This window comes from Protopterus annectens, chromosome 7.part0 (assembly GCF_019279795.1).
Source record: "Protopterus annectens isolate FY-2018-M chromosome 7.part0, PAN1.0, whole genome shotgun sequence".
NCBI lineage: Eukaryota > Metazoa > Chordata > Ceratodontiformes > Protopteridae > Protopterus > Protopterus annectens.
This window is the reverse complement of record NC_056739.1, coordinates 1570301806-1570315397: the sequence shown is the minus strand read 5'-3', so window position 1 is coordinate 1570315397 and position 13592 is coordinate 1570301806. Positions and strand designations below refer to the sequence as shown.

The following is a 13592-nucleotide window of genomic DNA, read 5'->3' as shown; positions in this document are numbered from 1 at the left end:
TTCTAATTCCATATGCAAGACTGCATATGAGGAAACTTCAGTGGTACTTAAAAAGTCTATGGAGTCAACATTGTCACAGCCTGGAAACAATGATTCCTATCATACCTTGCCTACACCTGGAGTTCCTATGGTGGGCAGAGGCCTGCTACCAAAACAAGGGACTGCCATTCACACTGCCCCCTGCCACCCAAATCCTAACTACAGACGCATCAGACTATGCATGGGGGGCTCACCTGCCAGGGAAGTGCTTTCAGGGCAAATGGAACCCAAAACAAATGCACCTACATATCAATCAAAAAGAAATTTTAGCTGTACAGAATGTTCTGACAGCCTTCAAGGACTACATTCATCCAGGACAACTAATGGTAAAGACGGACAACACCACGGTTATGTGGTACATAAACAAGCAGGGGAGGTACACATTCCTACCCCCTCTACAGACGAGCCATGGCATTGTGGAACACGGTCTTGAGCTACTAAGTGCAACTACAAGTTCACTTCCTGCCAGGAAAACTGAATACACTGGCAGACGGACTAAGCAGAAATCTCATGGACCCACATGAGTGGAAACTGGAACCACAGTTTTTCAACATGTTGACAAGTAAATGGGGGAGCCCAGACATAGATTTATTTGCCTCCCCCCACCACTACCAGTTGGACAAATTTTGCACAAGGACTCCTCACAAAAAAGCCTGGAAAGTGGATGCTCTGTCATTCAGTTGGAAAAACCTATCAGTCTACGCCTTTCCCCCCTCTGCCTCTGCTCTCCAAAGTTCTGCTAAAAGTCAAACAGGAAAAACCAAGAATGATTTTGATTGTTCCAGACTGGCCAAGCCAACACTGGTACCCACTCCTGCGCAGTGTGTCACAAATTTCTCTATGGCACCTGCCTCAGACACCTTCCTTACTGTCTCAGCAGGAGAACCAAATTCTGCACCCTCAGCTCCCAACATTGAACCTTGCAGCTAGGCTAATAACTTAAATTCACCCTTAGCATCCCTCAGCAAACCTGTGATGGATGTCATCTTGGAGGTGAGAGGACCTAGTACTAGAAAATCTTATGCTGACAAATGGAAAAGATTCTGTGCTTGGAATCAATCTCAAGGGATGAGCACAGCAGCGCCCAATTTACCTCCGATTTTACAATACTTAACTGAGATGCTTCACAAGGGCCTGTCTTTTTCCTCCATTAAAATCCATGCCTCAGCCATTTCAGCTCATTATAACACAGAATCTCCCCTCTTCTCTCATCCTCTGCTCAAGCAGTACTTCAGAGGGGCCAAAAACTTGAGACCACCCAGGAGAGCCCCACCCCCTGCCTGGGACCTTAACTTTGTATTGGAGAAACTCACTCTGCCTCCTTTCGCGCCAGCTGCTACTGCAGACTTAAAATTTCTTTCTTGGAAAACAGCCTTCCTTTTAGCAATCACTTCAGCTAGTAGGATATTTGAGTTACAGGCCCTTATGGCAGTGGAGCCTTTCATCAACTTTCATGCGGACAGGGTGCCACTCAGGACCAATTCCATCCTTCATGCCCATGGTGGTATCCAGTGTGGCTCTTAATCAGTCCATTCATTTGCCAACTTTCTTTCCCAATCCACAGAACAAAGGGGAATGGATTCTGCATTCATTGGATGTGCACAGAAAACTTAGATTCTACTTGGACAGGACTATGCCTCGAAGAAAATCTGAACAACTGCTGGAAGCATTTGCTGCAGGGGCAGAGGGAAAGGCTGTTTCAAAACAAACCATTTCTAAACAGATAAGCCATTGCATTCATTTCTGCTATAAGCACCATGGAAAACCTATCCCCCAGGGGATCAGCTCTCATTCCACCAGGGCTGCATCTACTTCTGCAGCCTTTCTCAGAGGTGTTCCTGCCAGGGATATTCTAGAAGCTGCTACCTGGAGTTCAGTTTATACTTTCACCAAGCATTACCATTTACCCAAGCATTACCATTTACCAATTTTCTCTAAATCCAGAGCTGGCTTTGCCACTGCTGTCTTGCAGGGCCTTATAGCTGGTCCTAATGCTGTATAACGCCATCCTCCCAACCAGAGCTTTGGGAATCTTTCCAAATGTAATGACTGCAATAGTGAAACACGAAGAACATAGTACAGTTGTGTACACTTACCATAAATGTACATGTTCGAGTGTATTCACTGTTGCAGTCCTGGTTACCCTCCCTCCAGCCCCCTGTTTTTCTCTTACTATACCTCCACTTTCTTTTACTATGCTTAAAAGCCTTTTTGGTGTATTTGCTTTTGGTTGGAGGTATATTTTTGTGTTTTTAATTTATTTTGCTCCCAATTAGGGGGGCACCTGACATCTGGGGCAAGAAAAACTGATGTAATGGCGTCGGCTGCATGTTTTATACTCCTGACGACCTGACGTCATGGAAGAAGGGACAGCAACCGACGCAGGACCCAAGACTTTGTTAATCAGGCTGACTGAGGGCAACCTGCCAGCAGATTACCCAAATGTAATGACTGCAACAGTGAATACACTCAGACATCTACATTTATGGTAAGTGTACACAACTGTACTTTATGACTAGCCAGAAATGCCTTCAGATGGAGATTTTGTCTCTTTCTAGGTTGGTTAAGTCTGTTGTTGTTTTTGTTGTTGTAAATTGTTCTGGATTGTGTGGGATTCAAAACTTTGAAGAATGGCCATGATTTGCACAATATTTTGGGTAAGAGGGAGGAGCCGGATAGCCTGGGAAAGTTTTGATACACCGGGATGACTTGGTCCTGCTAGCCTTAGTCTTTGAGGTGATACAGATAGAATTGCATTGGCAAGTCTGGATTAACAGTAGGTTAAGTAACTTTCAGCCTGGCTCCATGATGCAGAGGGATGGAGCTTTGACTGACCCTGGTGATCGTGGTTCTCTTAGTTCCCCAGTCACCGGAGGAGCCAGGCAGGGTGGGTTGGAGTTAAGGAATGTTGACATCACATCCCTGAAGGGGTATGGAGAGGGATGCTTGCAGTTGTGGTGTGATTTCTCTACAGGGGACTGGGAAAACCACCACTTATGCTTCAGGGAGAGGGTCAGGGCTGCTTACAGGGAAATGCCTCTTGCATTAGCAAGGACATGCCCTTCGCTGCCAGGTGTTGTACATCCTCACCGTGGCAGTTCGTGAAGTGAGAGTGAAGCATAGGGCTGCAGCACAAAAAAACACTGCCAGAGCCATCCCTAGTGGCTGTCAGTGATGGCCACTTCCAGTCAGTCTTCACTCCAGTGATGAAAGAATATGCAGATTGACTGGGAGTGGGCTGTTGATCACCAGCCATCAGGGACAAAAGAAATTTAACTTTTATTTCTGGATTTTAAGCATTATGTACAGTGAGGTTATAAAATACAGTAAGCAGAGGTATATATGAGCATTTGTAGTTTGCAGGGAAGTTGCAAGTGTGTGTAACTGTTCATTAAACAGCTTTTTTCATATAACAACTGCTAGCTGGAATAAGTTGGTTTAAAAAAAAACAGCAAGTGGAGCTCCTACAGTGATCTGCAGTTGACCTTCTCAGCATATAAACAATGCAATACCTGTGCTTGTTTAGTCACTCTTTCAGTTTTATTCTCTGAAGAGCCATGTCTGCCATTTTTCAAGGTGAGTCATCTCAACCCTTGAAATGTTGCATACCTGATGATCATTTACTTTTCCAAGTGACCCAGGAAATATATCTAACTTTAGAGAGCAAAAGATTAAAAATGATCTTTGCTGAGATGTGTGGTTGTAACATAGCTAGTATTCTCTGCTGTAGCAAATTAAAGACAGTGCTATTGTTTCCACTTTCACTTCAGAAATCCATGTAGTGTGAAAAAGTTTGGCATCTTGTTTACCTGTCTCTGACCACCAAGTAGGGCTGCATAGATCAGAAGATCAGAGCCTTTTTCAAAAATGCTTAAAAAGTTACTGATGTCCTTCTGGTTGCCTGTACTTTACTTTACTCTATGTACTTTTGCTAAAATAACATGAAACGATTTTAATATATACTACTCGTTGTCCACTGTCTACTTTCTGTTGCTATAGCCCTAATTAACCTACAGTATAATAGAATGATATATTCCTTGATATTAGATATATTTCCATTTTATTAGACATACTTCTGTTATGTTATAGGTTCCTATATAAGTACTAGGCTAACTGTCCTAGTGGGCAGTTTTAAGCCTAGCAGATTTTCTGTTTGGTGCTGGAATTAGCCCATCCAGTTTGGTGTTAAATGTTCCATACCTGTCCTATGGCTGATAATTATATATTACCCTTAGTGAAAATAACTGGGATCATACCATAGATAATGTTTTTGCGACCCATGTATGGAATAAAGCATTTAGGAACTGCCTCTGTCCATTATTAGTACAGGGGGCAGTCCTGGGGCATATTTTATATTGCGTATCCATAGATCTGAGTTATGCTTGAGTACGGGCAGAGTTGAGCTTTGCTTTGCTTGGATTTATTTGGATGCTTTGGGCCGGATTCATAAATGCCTGCACTAAGTATACACCAAGTGTACACTATCTGTATTCAAGGATATCTCTACTGCATGTTTTGTGCTATCTTTCCACTCAGAAATATCAGAGTAAGTGTAGACATAGTCTACACATTGTGGTAACCTTTAGGAATATCCCTCGATACTTAAGGTTGCAAGAACATCAGTAGGAAGACTAAAATTAACAAGAAGAAAGTGGGAGTTATGCTTGTGTTTATCTATTTACTCAGAATAGTGTATACGTAGTGTAGGCGATAATGAATCCAGCCCTTTGTTTTTGTGTTATAATGTTTTGCATGTTGGTTATTATATGAAATAGACTCCCACTATGTTAGACAGATTTATACAATAATGATATAATGTTTTTAAATGCATCTGATTCATTGTTCTGCCATGGTCATAGTAAGTAAATGTAGTTTTTGGGGGAAAAAAGCCAATGTGCTATCTTCGATGCATGCTGGCTACCATAGAGCCAAATGCAAACATGTTTATTTTCTAATTTTCAGTTGGTAGTCATTCACCTTCCTTTTTATTGATCACTGAGGAATACGCTTCAACTGAAACTTTTTTTGTAGTTTTCAAAGTTCTTTTTTTTTTTCAGACGCTTGTTATACTTCAGCTTCAACAGAAAAAGTAAGCAAGCAGTAGATATGTCTCAGGAGCATTCCTTTGTCAACTTCATTCCTCCACATATTCCACATACTCTTATCCACTTAGCCTTTGACTTTGCCTGGATTGCTCCTTAAATTGCTGTGGTACTTAATCTGTTGCTTTACTGGTAGACCATATATGTGTTCAATGTTTAATTTGTTTCATGATATGTAAAATAAAATGCAAGTAGTAGCACTTGTGTTATTTATATTTTTATTTTATTTTTTGTTTAGTCTCAACTGCAGTTACTGTAGGATTTCTCCTGATAATGAACCTCAGCCCTCCGTTATAAGCAGTGGGATATGACTTATTGGCATGAATTTAGGTAATGGATTTGAGCTCCTTGTTTGGATGTTAAGAATGTGACTCATAGCGAATGCTTAAGCATTGAGTCTGATTTTCTTAAAACTTGTAGTAATTGTGCTTCTGTAGTTTGGTTTTCCTACCTGATTAAGAAGGAAGGACGAGCAGTAGACACAACACAAGTATGGTACAGCCTTTAGACTTTTGAAGCATCGTATACCTATATTATGATTTTAGATTTGAAGTTCTTTCTCCCAGACTGTTTCTTTCCATCTGCTTGTAAGGTCATCAGATAACCAGCTAGCTGCATGTTTTATTTTGAAAGTTGCTTTCTCTTTTTCAGATTTGTTTTAGGAGTGGTATTCACATAGCAGACATCACGTTGTAGTGAAACAGAGCTAAAAAGCCATACCAAAGTGAAACACAATTCACAAATGTGTCCAGATCCAGAAAGCTGCTATAAATGTGTTGCACTTCCATTCCCTTGGAATGTTATTCATAAAGTGCACTATTTTGTATACCAAGGCTTTTGAGATTTCAATCCATGCTGGAAACCATACAGACCTGGACAGTTACAAAATGTAGCTAGCATATCCTGCTTCATATTTTATATGATCACAGCTAGCCTGGCAGTAGTTGCAGCTCAGATTGTGCATCTCCCCCCATACTAGGTAGTGTGTTAAGCTTCATGAAAGAGCAGTTAGAATGTCTCTGATTTGATGCATAAACACTGGATATCCTGTGTAATCTATGTAGAAGGATAAAGGCATATTGTGTATAAAGGCAATACTTAGCCATGTAGACTCTAATAATACTAGCACTGACTATCCTTGCCAGGGGAATTTTCCAGATGCCAGACAGAGATGCTGTTGGAATGTTACTAGAGGGATCCTACATTGGGTTTTTCATTTTGTACTGCCTGGTGCAGGAGCAATTTCCTTAGCTATAGTAGAAACGTGGAATACATACCATTGCTACTTGGAATACATACCATTGCTACTTGGATTCCATACAGATTGCCACCTGCCATAGATTCTTGGTATAGTGGATGCCACACATATACTGCAGTCTGGAAACTTAACACTGATGGTATGTTTGCATTTGTAAGTGGATACTAGCCCAAAAATTGTCTGGTTGTATATCACCACAAGGGTGTTATAATTGCATGTGAACATAATCCTAGTGGAAGCCATGGTGCTTAAATGTGCCACTCTTGTACCCTGTACCAGGCCTGGCACCACATCCTGCAGAAGATGAACCTGAGCCTCCATAGTACAATCAGAATAAAGTAGCATCACATCTGCAAGGACCTGCCTAACTACAGTGACAGGACATAGTCAAGCAGAGTGCAGAACATGGCAAGTAAAATTTCTCTAATGCAGTTCAATTCTTGCATTACTCTCGATATCTGAGTATATGGCTATGCCCTTTCTTGCATTTCTTTTACTTACCCCCTTCCACTGGGAGGTGGTGTTGGGACAGAACTACTAACCCTTCCTATGCAAGTACATACTCCTTTGCATTTGCTTTATGAAGGCTGCTGTCAGTTTGATGGCTTGATGAACCACATGTTTGCTGTCCAGATCATGAGCCTCCTTCCCCTGAAGGACTGCTACCTACCCCTTGGATAGGCGTACTCGTCATCCTTGCAAGCTCCATCAAGTGACCAGGCTCTAATTATATTCTGATCATCTGAGCCATAGTCAGGAGTTTTATTCCTCTCCATCATTGGGCTGGTGAGTTTAGCCAGGAAATTATCTTGATTTGCAGGTGCTTATGTATTCATTGCATTATATAGTTTGTTCATAAGTGCTGTGTAGACATTTCTTCTAACCCTTTCTTTTTGTTTAAGGTCATGTCAGATGTCACTGAATCAAAAGATCCAGCATCATCTCTGTTATCATCCTCAAAATCCTGGTGAGAACTTCATACTTCTTACTGACTGCAGAAAGCATGTGCTTGCTTAAATTTCAACCTATAAAGAGCTTAGGGAATCTTAACCTTATTTATTTATTTATTTGCTGAAAACAAGAATGTTAAATTTCAGCGTGTATCAGCTTGTTTTCTGACTTGTTGGACAAATCTTTTCACATATATGTATATCTGTATATTTAAAATCTTTATGTATTTGTATACGTACATTGTATATGTACATAGATGTGTACCTAGATATTTATATCTATAGTTATATATGTAAATATATATATATATATATATATATATATATATATATATATGAATATATATATATATATATATAAATATGTATATATTCTGTATATAATTACCGTGAAGATTGGATGAAAATAGATGAAGGATGTCAGCCTAGCCAGATAGAATTTTGGAGATAATTCTGTCATCTGTAAATATTAATGTAAACCACAGGCTTGTGTCTTAAATGGTAAAAATACTGTTACATGTGGAACTGAAAAAAATGTAGCAGTGCACTCTACTGACCAAGTAAAACATGCTGTGACCCTTTGATGTTAAAACTTGGAGTCAGTCAGTCTGAAGGGAGGCATCTTGCCTGTTGTTGTAAGGCCAGAGTTAATGGCCAGAATTTCCATGCATAAATGTCCTTTATTGCTCTGATTTCTGCCCAGAGGTGAAGAATGTAAATGTAGTTTCTGTTAGACTGGGAACCCAGAGAAGTGTGAAGAATGATGTAATGTGAACCAAGAATCCGGTTTTAAAAACAGAGAATCAGAGAGCATTACGCATTTTTTTACTTGACCGTCCAACTCACCAACACTGTTTTGCTGTATATGTACGTTTATCTTAGACTTGTGTTTTCTCTTAGAAATAGCTAGAAACTAGAAATATTAGACTGTGTTTTTCTGTGATGTCAGAACTGTACTACTGAATTATTTTAAGTATTTCTCTGTGACCTCTGAACTCTTGACTAGCACTGTATAGTAAAAAGTATTGTCTTGTCTTTTGACTATTTGTTATTAAATATTTTTAAACCCTTTGAACTGTTGCTGTTTTTGTAGAGGTAATTTAAGCTCTTTAGAGTACTTGCATGCCTTTGGTAAAATTGTACAAAGCCACTCTAATAGCTTTAGCCCTGGGCTATACTACCAGTTGGATAATAATATTGCACAGTAATAACTGGACACCCTTTTAAGGGCCTTTGAGCAGCTAATAAATATTAGTGGGTGGTGGCATCAGGTACTACCGTATAGTCTGGGGAAAAAGGGGCACAGCTGGAGAACCTGTGCCAGCATTTCCCATGAGTGTCTGTGTGGTTGTATAAACTCTTCTCAAAGTGTGTGTGTGTGTGTGTGTGTGTGTGTGTGTGTGTGTGTGTGTGTGTGTGTCAGCTACCTGGGCAGCGACATAAAGCACTGGTTGGACAGAGAGGGTGCTGTGTGTTTTAGCTTGCCCACTAGGCCGAGATCTGGACCCTATAGCTGTGCCAGTGGGGAGTCTTATTGGGGACCTGGAGAGTGAGGGAGAGACCAGCCCTGGACTGACTGTGATCTCTGTGTGCTCTTAAAGGAAATTGCACTTCACTGTGTTTTTTTGTTATCCTTTCCTACTATATGAGACGCCCCTCACTGGTGTTAGTGGTGAGGATTGATTCTCCCTGATTGCAGAGCCAGGCACGGGTGTCACACATTAATTGTTTGGCAGTGGTGGGATATCCACACCACATATTAATTGTTTGGCAAATACAAATTGGCTTGTAGTGGTGTGGGTAGAGTGAAAATTCCTGTAGCTTGTGTACAGTGAGCTCTGAAGGTGTTTTGTACTCTAAATCAGCCACACAGTGAATACTCAGAGTTCAGATCACAATTGTTTTATTTCTTTTGTTAGCCTAGTTAGTCAGGGTGAGCAGGCAGCATGTCAGCAGAGGAGTATGGAAAGCTGATAAGGAGCCAGCTGGCGGAGATGTGCCAGGCTTGGGGACTGGTGCATGGAAACCTGACTAAGGCAAACCTGATTTCAGCCTTGGTTACAGCTACATCAGAAAACAGCAACCAGGAGGACAATCAGAAAACAGCAACCAGGAGGACAATCAGACTGGCAGTGGAGGTATAATGCCCTCGGAGAATGGACAGCTCAACCTTTTTGCAGAGGACTTAAAAATCCAGCGGAGCTAAAGAGACTTGAGTTGGAGGCCAGGCATGTGGAAATAGAAGCAACTGAGAGACTGAGGCATCTAGAGAGTGAGGACAATGAGAAACGGTGATGTTTGCAGGCTGAGAAGAATGAGAAACTGCTACGCCTGGAAGCTGAGGAAAAGGAGAGGCAGAGAAAACATGAGAAGGAGATGCTGATTCTTCGCCAGAGTCATGGAGGTAATGGGGAAGGGAGTAACTGGACCCCAGAAGCACAAAAGGTCAGTAAATTTATTCTGCAGTTTAAAGAGGGGAATAATTTTGATAGTTTCATTCATATGTTTGAGAGGGTATGCAAACAGTATAATGTTGACCAAAGGCTCTGGGCCCTTACTCCATGGTAAAGCTGTAACTGTTTTGTCAAAAATGTCTGATGTTGCATGTTTTGATTATACTGATGTTAAAAATCACTTGTTAGAATTGTTTAAGCTAACACTTGAAACGTATAGGAAAACGTTTCGTGAGCATAGATGCAAGGCAGATGAAAGTGTGTGTGAATATGTTGCTTAACTGGGCACTTATTTCCATAGGTGGGTGAGTGGATGTCAGGTCACCACTTTTGAAGGGCTGGCAGACCTTTTGGTGAGGGAACAAGCCCTTAGCACTTTGCCTGAGGACATGAGGATCTGGTTAGCTGATAGACATTGTGCTACTTCAGATGAGTTGGGGAAGAAGGAAGACCTATACCTGGCATGCAAGGCTGCCCTGCACAGGAAAGGGACCCCCAGTACTGCTCATGGATCTAAATGAACCCAGGGTGGGCAGCACAGACTCCCCAACAGACTCTGCCAGTAGCAAGGTTAGCCATTAGTCCAAGTACATGTCCAGGAGCTAGGGTTAAATGTTTTGAATTCAACCAATGGGTCCATATGGCATACAGATGTCCACAGAGGCAAGGTGGGAAAGACAAAAATGCCAATAATAGGTTGTCTGGAGACAACAGGGGTACCCGAACTACCATCCTGCAGATGTCCTGATAGGGAAGGATGTGGATGAGGCAGCACCGTGGGCTTGAGCAGTTACACGCAGTCAGGCTTGGAGACAAGCAGGTACGTCTGGTAGCCTGGGGGAGATGCAGACAGACTGCATACTTGCAGCCAGGACTGGTGAGGTGGTTACTTCAGGGAGGGCACTACCCTGTAGCAGTGAGACTGTGAAGGTGAGCCACAGCTGCTTGGGGGATACTGATGGTCCCTGGGACAGAGTGACTGCAAAGGTAGAGGTGAGTAGCGGTACCCAGGCTGACAGTGAGGCACCACTGTCAGAGGATGCCAGACTTCCTGTAGAAGGGGAGCTGGGAAGGGCTACAAGGATAGAGTTGAGACCAGCTCGGCTGTCAGACCCTACATTGCAAGGCCTGAGGCAGGTAGCTAGGGAGGCACCTGATTCTCAAGGAAAAGGGGAATCTGTATACTGGGACAAAGGGTTACCATACGCAGAGTGGACCCATGAGGGAGGGCTTGAAGGTGAGAGAGTACAGCAGTTGGTAGTGCCTAGAGCCTACCGTCTGGCGCTTCTAGCCATAGCCCATGATATTCTCTTTGCAGGTCATATGGTTATAAAACATACAAAGAGGCATATTATGCAGAACTTCTATTGGCCTGGAATTTCCAGAGATGTAACTGGGTACTGAAGGACCTGTGAACAGAGCCAAAAGGTAGGCAGGGCAGGAGACAAGGTGAGATCTCCTTTGATGCCTTTGCCTGTGATTGAGGAGCCATTTCAGAGGGTAGCTATGGATATTGTGGGTCCTCTGAGTACCCAAAGTTCCACGGGGAAAAAGTATATGCTAGTGGTAGTGGATAATGGTACACGATACCCTGAGGCAGTGGCTTTGTCCTCCATTGAGGCAGAGAAGGTGGCAAATGCTTTGAGATTTTCAGCAGGGTAGGTTTCCCAAAAGAAATACTGACTGACAGAGGTGCCAATTTCATGTCACACCTGCCGGATTGTCTGTGGAAGTCCTGTGGAGTGAAGCATATGGAAACCACCCCCTACCATCCCCTGACTAATGGTCTTGTTGAGAGGTTAAACTCTACAATCAAGTCCATGCTATGGGCATTTGCAGATAAGTTTAAGAGGGAGTGGGACAAATATTTGCCCCATCTGTTGTTTGCGTACAGAGAGGTTCCCAGGAATCCGCAGGTTTTTTCACTCTTTGAGTTGCTGTATGGGCATAGGGTGAGGGGACCTCTAGATTTAATTTGAGATGAGTGGGAAGGTGAGTGTGGTCTCACAAGGAGTCTGTTGTGGCATACGTCCTAAACCTCAGGAGAAGGCTCAGAGAACTCATGGTCTTGGCCCAGGAGAACCTGGCAGAAGCCCAACAACAGAAAAAGGTGTGGTATGACAGGAATGCTTCAGCTAGAGAGTATGCTGTGTGGCAGCAGGTAATGGTTCTCATTCCTGTCAGACGCAACATGCTGCAAGCAGCTTGGGAGGGACCCTACAAGGTGATAAGGAAGGTAAGTGATGTTAACTACATGGTGTAACTGCTAGGCAGACGGCAGGGGCATAAATTGTACCATGTTAACATGATGAAACCTTACCATGATTGGGAGGCCCTTGTGCTGAGCATTTGCAGTGGATTGCAGGAAGAGTCTGAGAGAGATCTGGGGACTGATCTGCTCCATGAGACTCGGTCTGACACCTCAGTGGAAGGGGTAGCAATGTCCCAGCAGCTGTCATCTACCCAGGTTTGAGAAATCCGAGCAGTATTGCACGAATTTGGGGACATGTTCACTGGGAAACCAGGGTGCACCCATCTGGGGCAGCACCAGGTAGATACAGGACCCCAAAAGCCTGTTAGGCAGTCCCCTTATAGAGTACCTGAGAGAGTCAAACAGACTCTGAGGGAGGAGGTACAGGAGATGTTGGAACTAGGGGTGATTCAAGAGCCTAACAGTCCCTGGGCCTTCCCAGTGGTGCTGGTGCCAAAGAAGGATGGCAGCACCAGGTTCTGTGTGGACTACAGGAAATTAAATAGTTACACAGCATCAGATGCTTACCCCATGCCTAGGACAGATGAGGCCCTAGAGCAGCTGGGTGGGGCTAAGTATCTTACAACCATTGATCTTACCAAGGGTTACTGGCAGGTGCCCTTGACTTCCAGTGCTAGAGAGAACTCAGCCTTTGTAACTCCTTTTGACTTGTATGAGTTCACATAGATGCCCTTTGGGATGAAGAATGCCCCAGCGACTTTCCATAGGCTGGTAGATCATATCCTAGCAGGAGGGTTTGCCCTTGCTTACCTAGATGATATTGCCATCTACAGCCATTTCTGGTCAGAACACCTTCAGCATGACGGGGAGGTGCAGGGCACACTACAGAGGGCAGGGCTGACCATTAAGCCGAGCAAATGTCAGGTGGGTATGGCAGACGACTCCTACCTAGGACATAGAGTGGGAAGTGGTAAGATAAGGCCAGAACCTGAACCTGCCAAAGTGGAGACCTTTCAGGCATGGCCTACACCTGTTACTAAAAAGCAGGTGAGAGCATTTTTAGGGACAGCCAGGTACTACAGAAAGTTCATCCCCAGTTATAGTACCGTAGCTGCTCCCCTCACAGACCTGTCAAAGAAGAACAGGCCAGATAATGTAGTGTGGACCCCAGCATGTGAGCAGGCATTCCAGAAGCTTAAAGAAGCTTTGGGAGGACCCCCTTTGTTAGCCAGTCCAGATTACAGCAAAGAATTTGTTGTGCAGGTGGATGCTTCGAACCATGGGGTGGGGGCTGTACTTGCCAGATTTCTTCAGAGGGAGAAGAGCACCCAGTGGTTTATCTCAGTCGTAGGCTTCAACCCAGGGAGGAATGCTATGCACCTGTAGAAAAGGAATGTCTAGCCATAGTGTGGGCACTGCAGAAACTTCAGCCTTATCTGTATGGAAGGAAATTCACTGTTATGACAGATCACACCCTCCTACCATTTTTAAACAGAGCCAGCCAGCAAAATGGCAAGTTGATAGGATGAAGCCTTGGGTTGCAAGCATATGATAGGTCCATGCAGCACGGCAGTGAGA

General features: G+C 43.3%; 1 protein-coding gene across 5 annotated transcripts in view; it reads left to right on the top strand.

The window, feature by feature from the left end:
- The window catches only part of PTPDC1 (protein tyrosine phosphatase domain containing 1), a 1141579-nt gene that overhangs the window by 26753 nt on the left and 1101234 nt on the right, over positions 1-13592 (top strand). For 2 of the 5 annotated variants that reach the window (XM_044078120.1, XM_044078122.1), the window contains exons 2-3: positions 5380-5471; positions 7302-7366. The exons of 1 other annotated variant lie outside the window; for it this stretch is intronic. The gene's annotated coding sequence lies outside the window, so the exon portion shown is untranslated. The remainder of the gene's footprint in view (positions 1-5379; positions 5472-7301; positions 7367-13592) is intronic. 2 more of the 5 variants (XM_044078118.1, XM_044078119.1) reach the window with 1 other exon arrangement.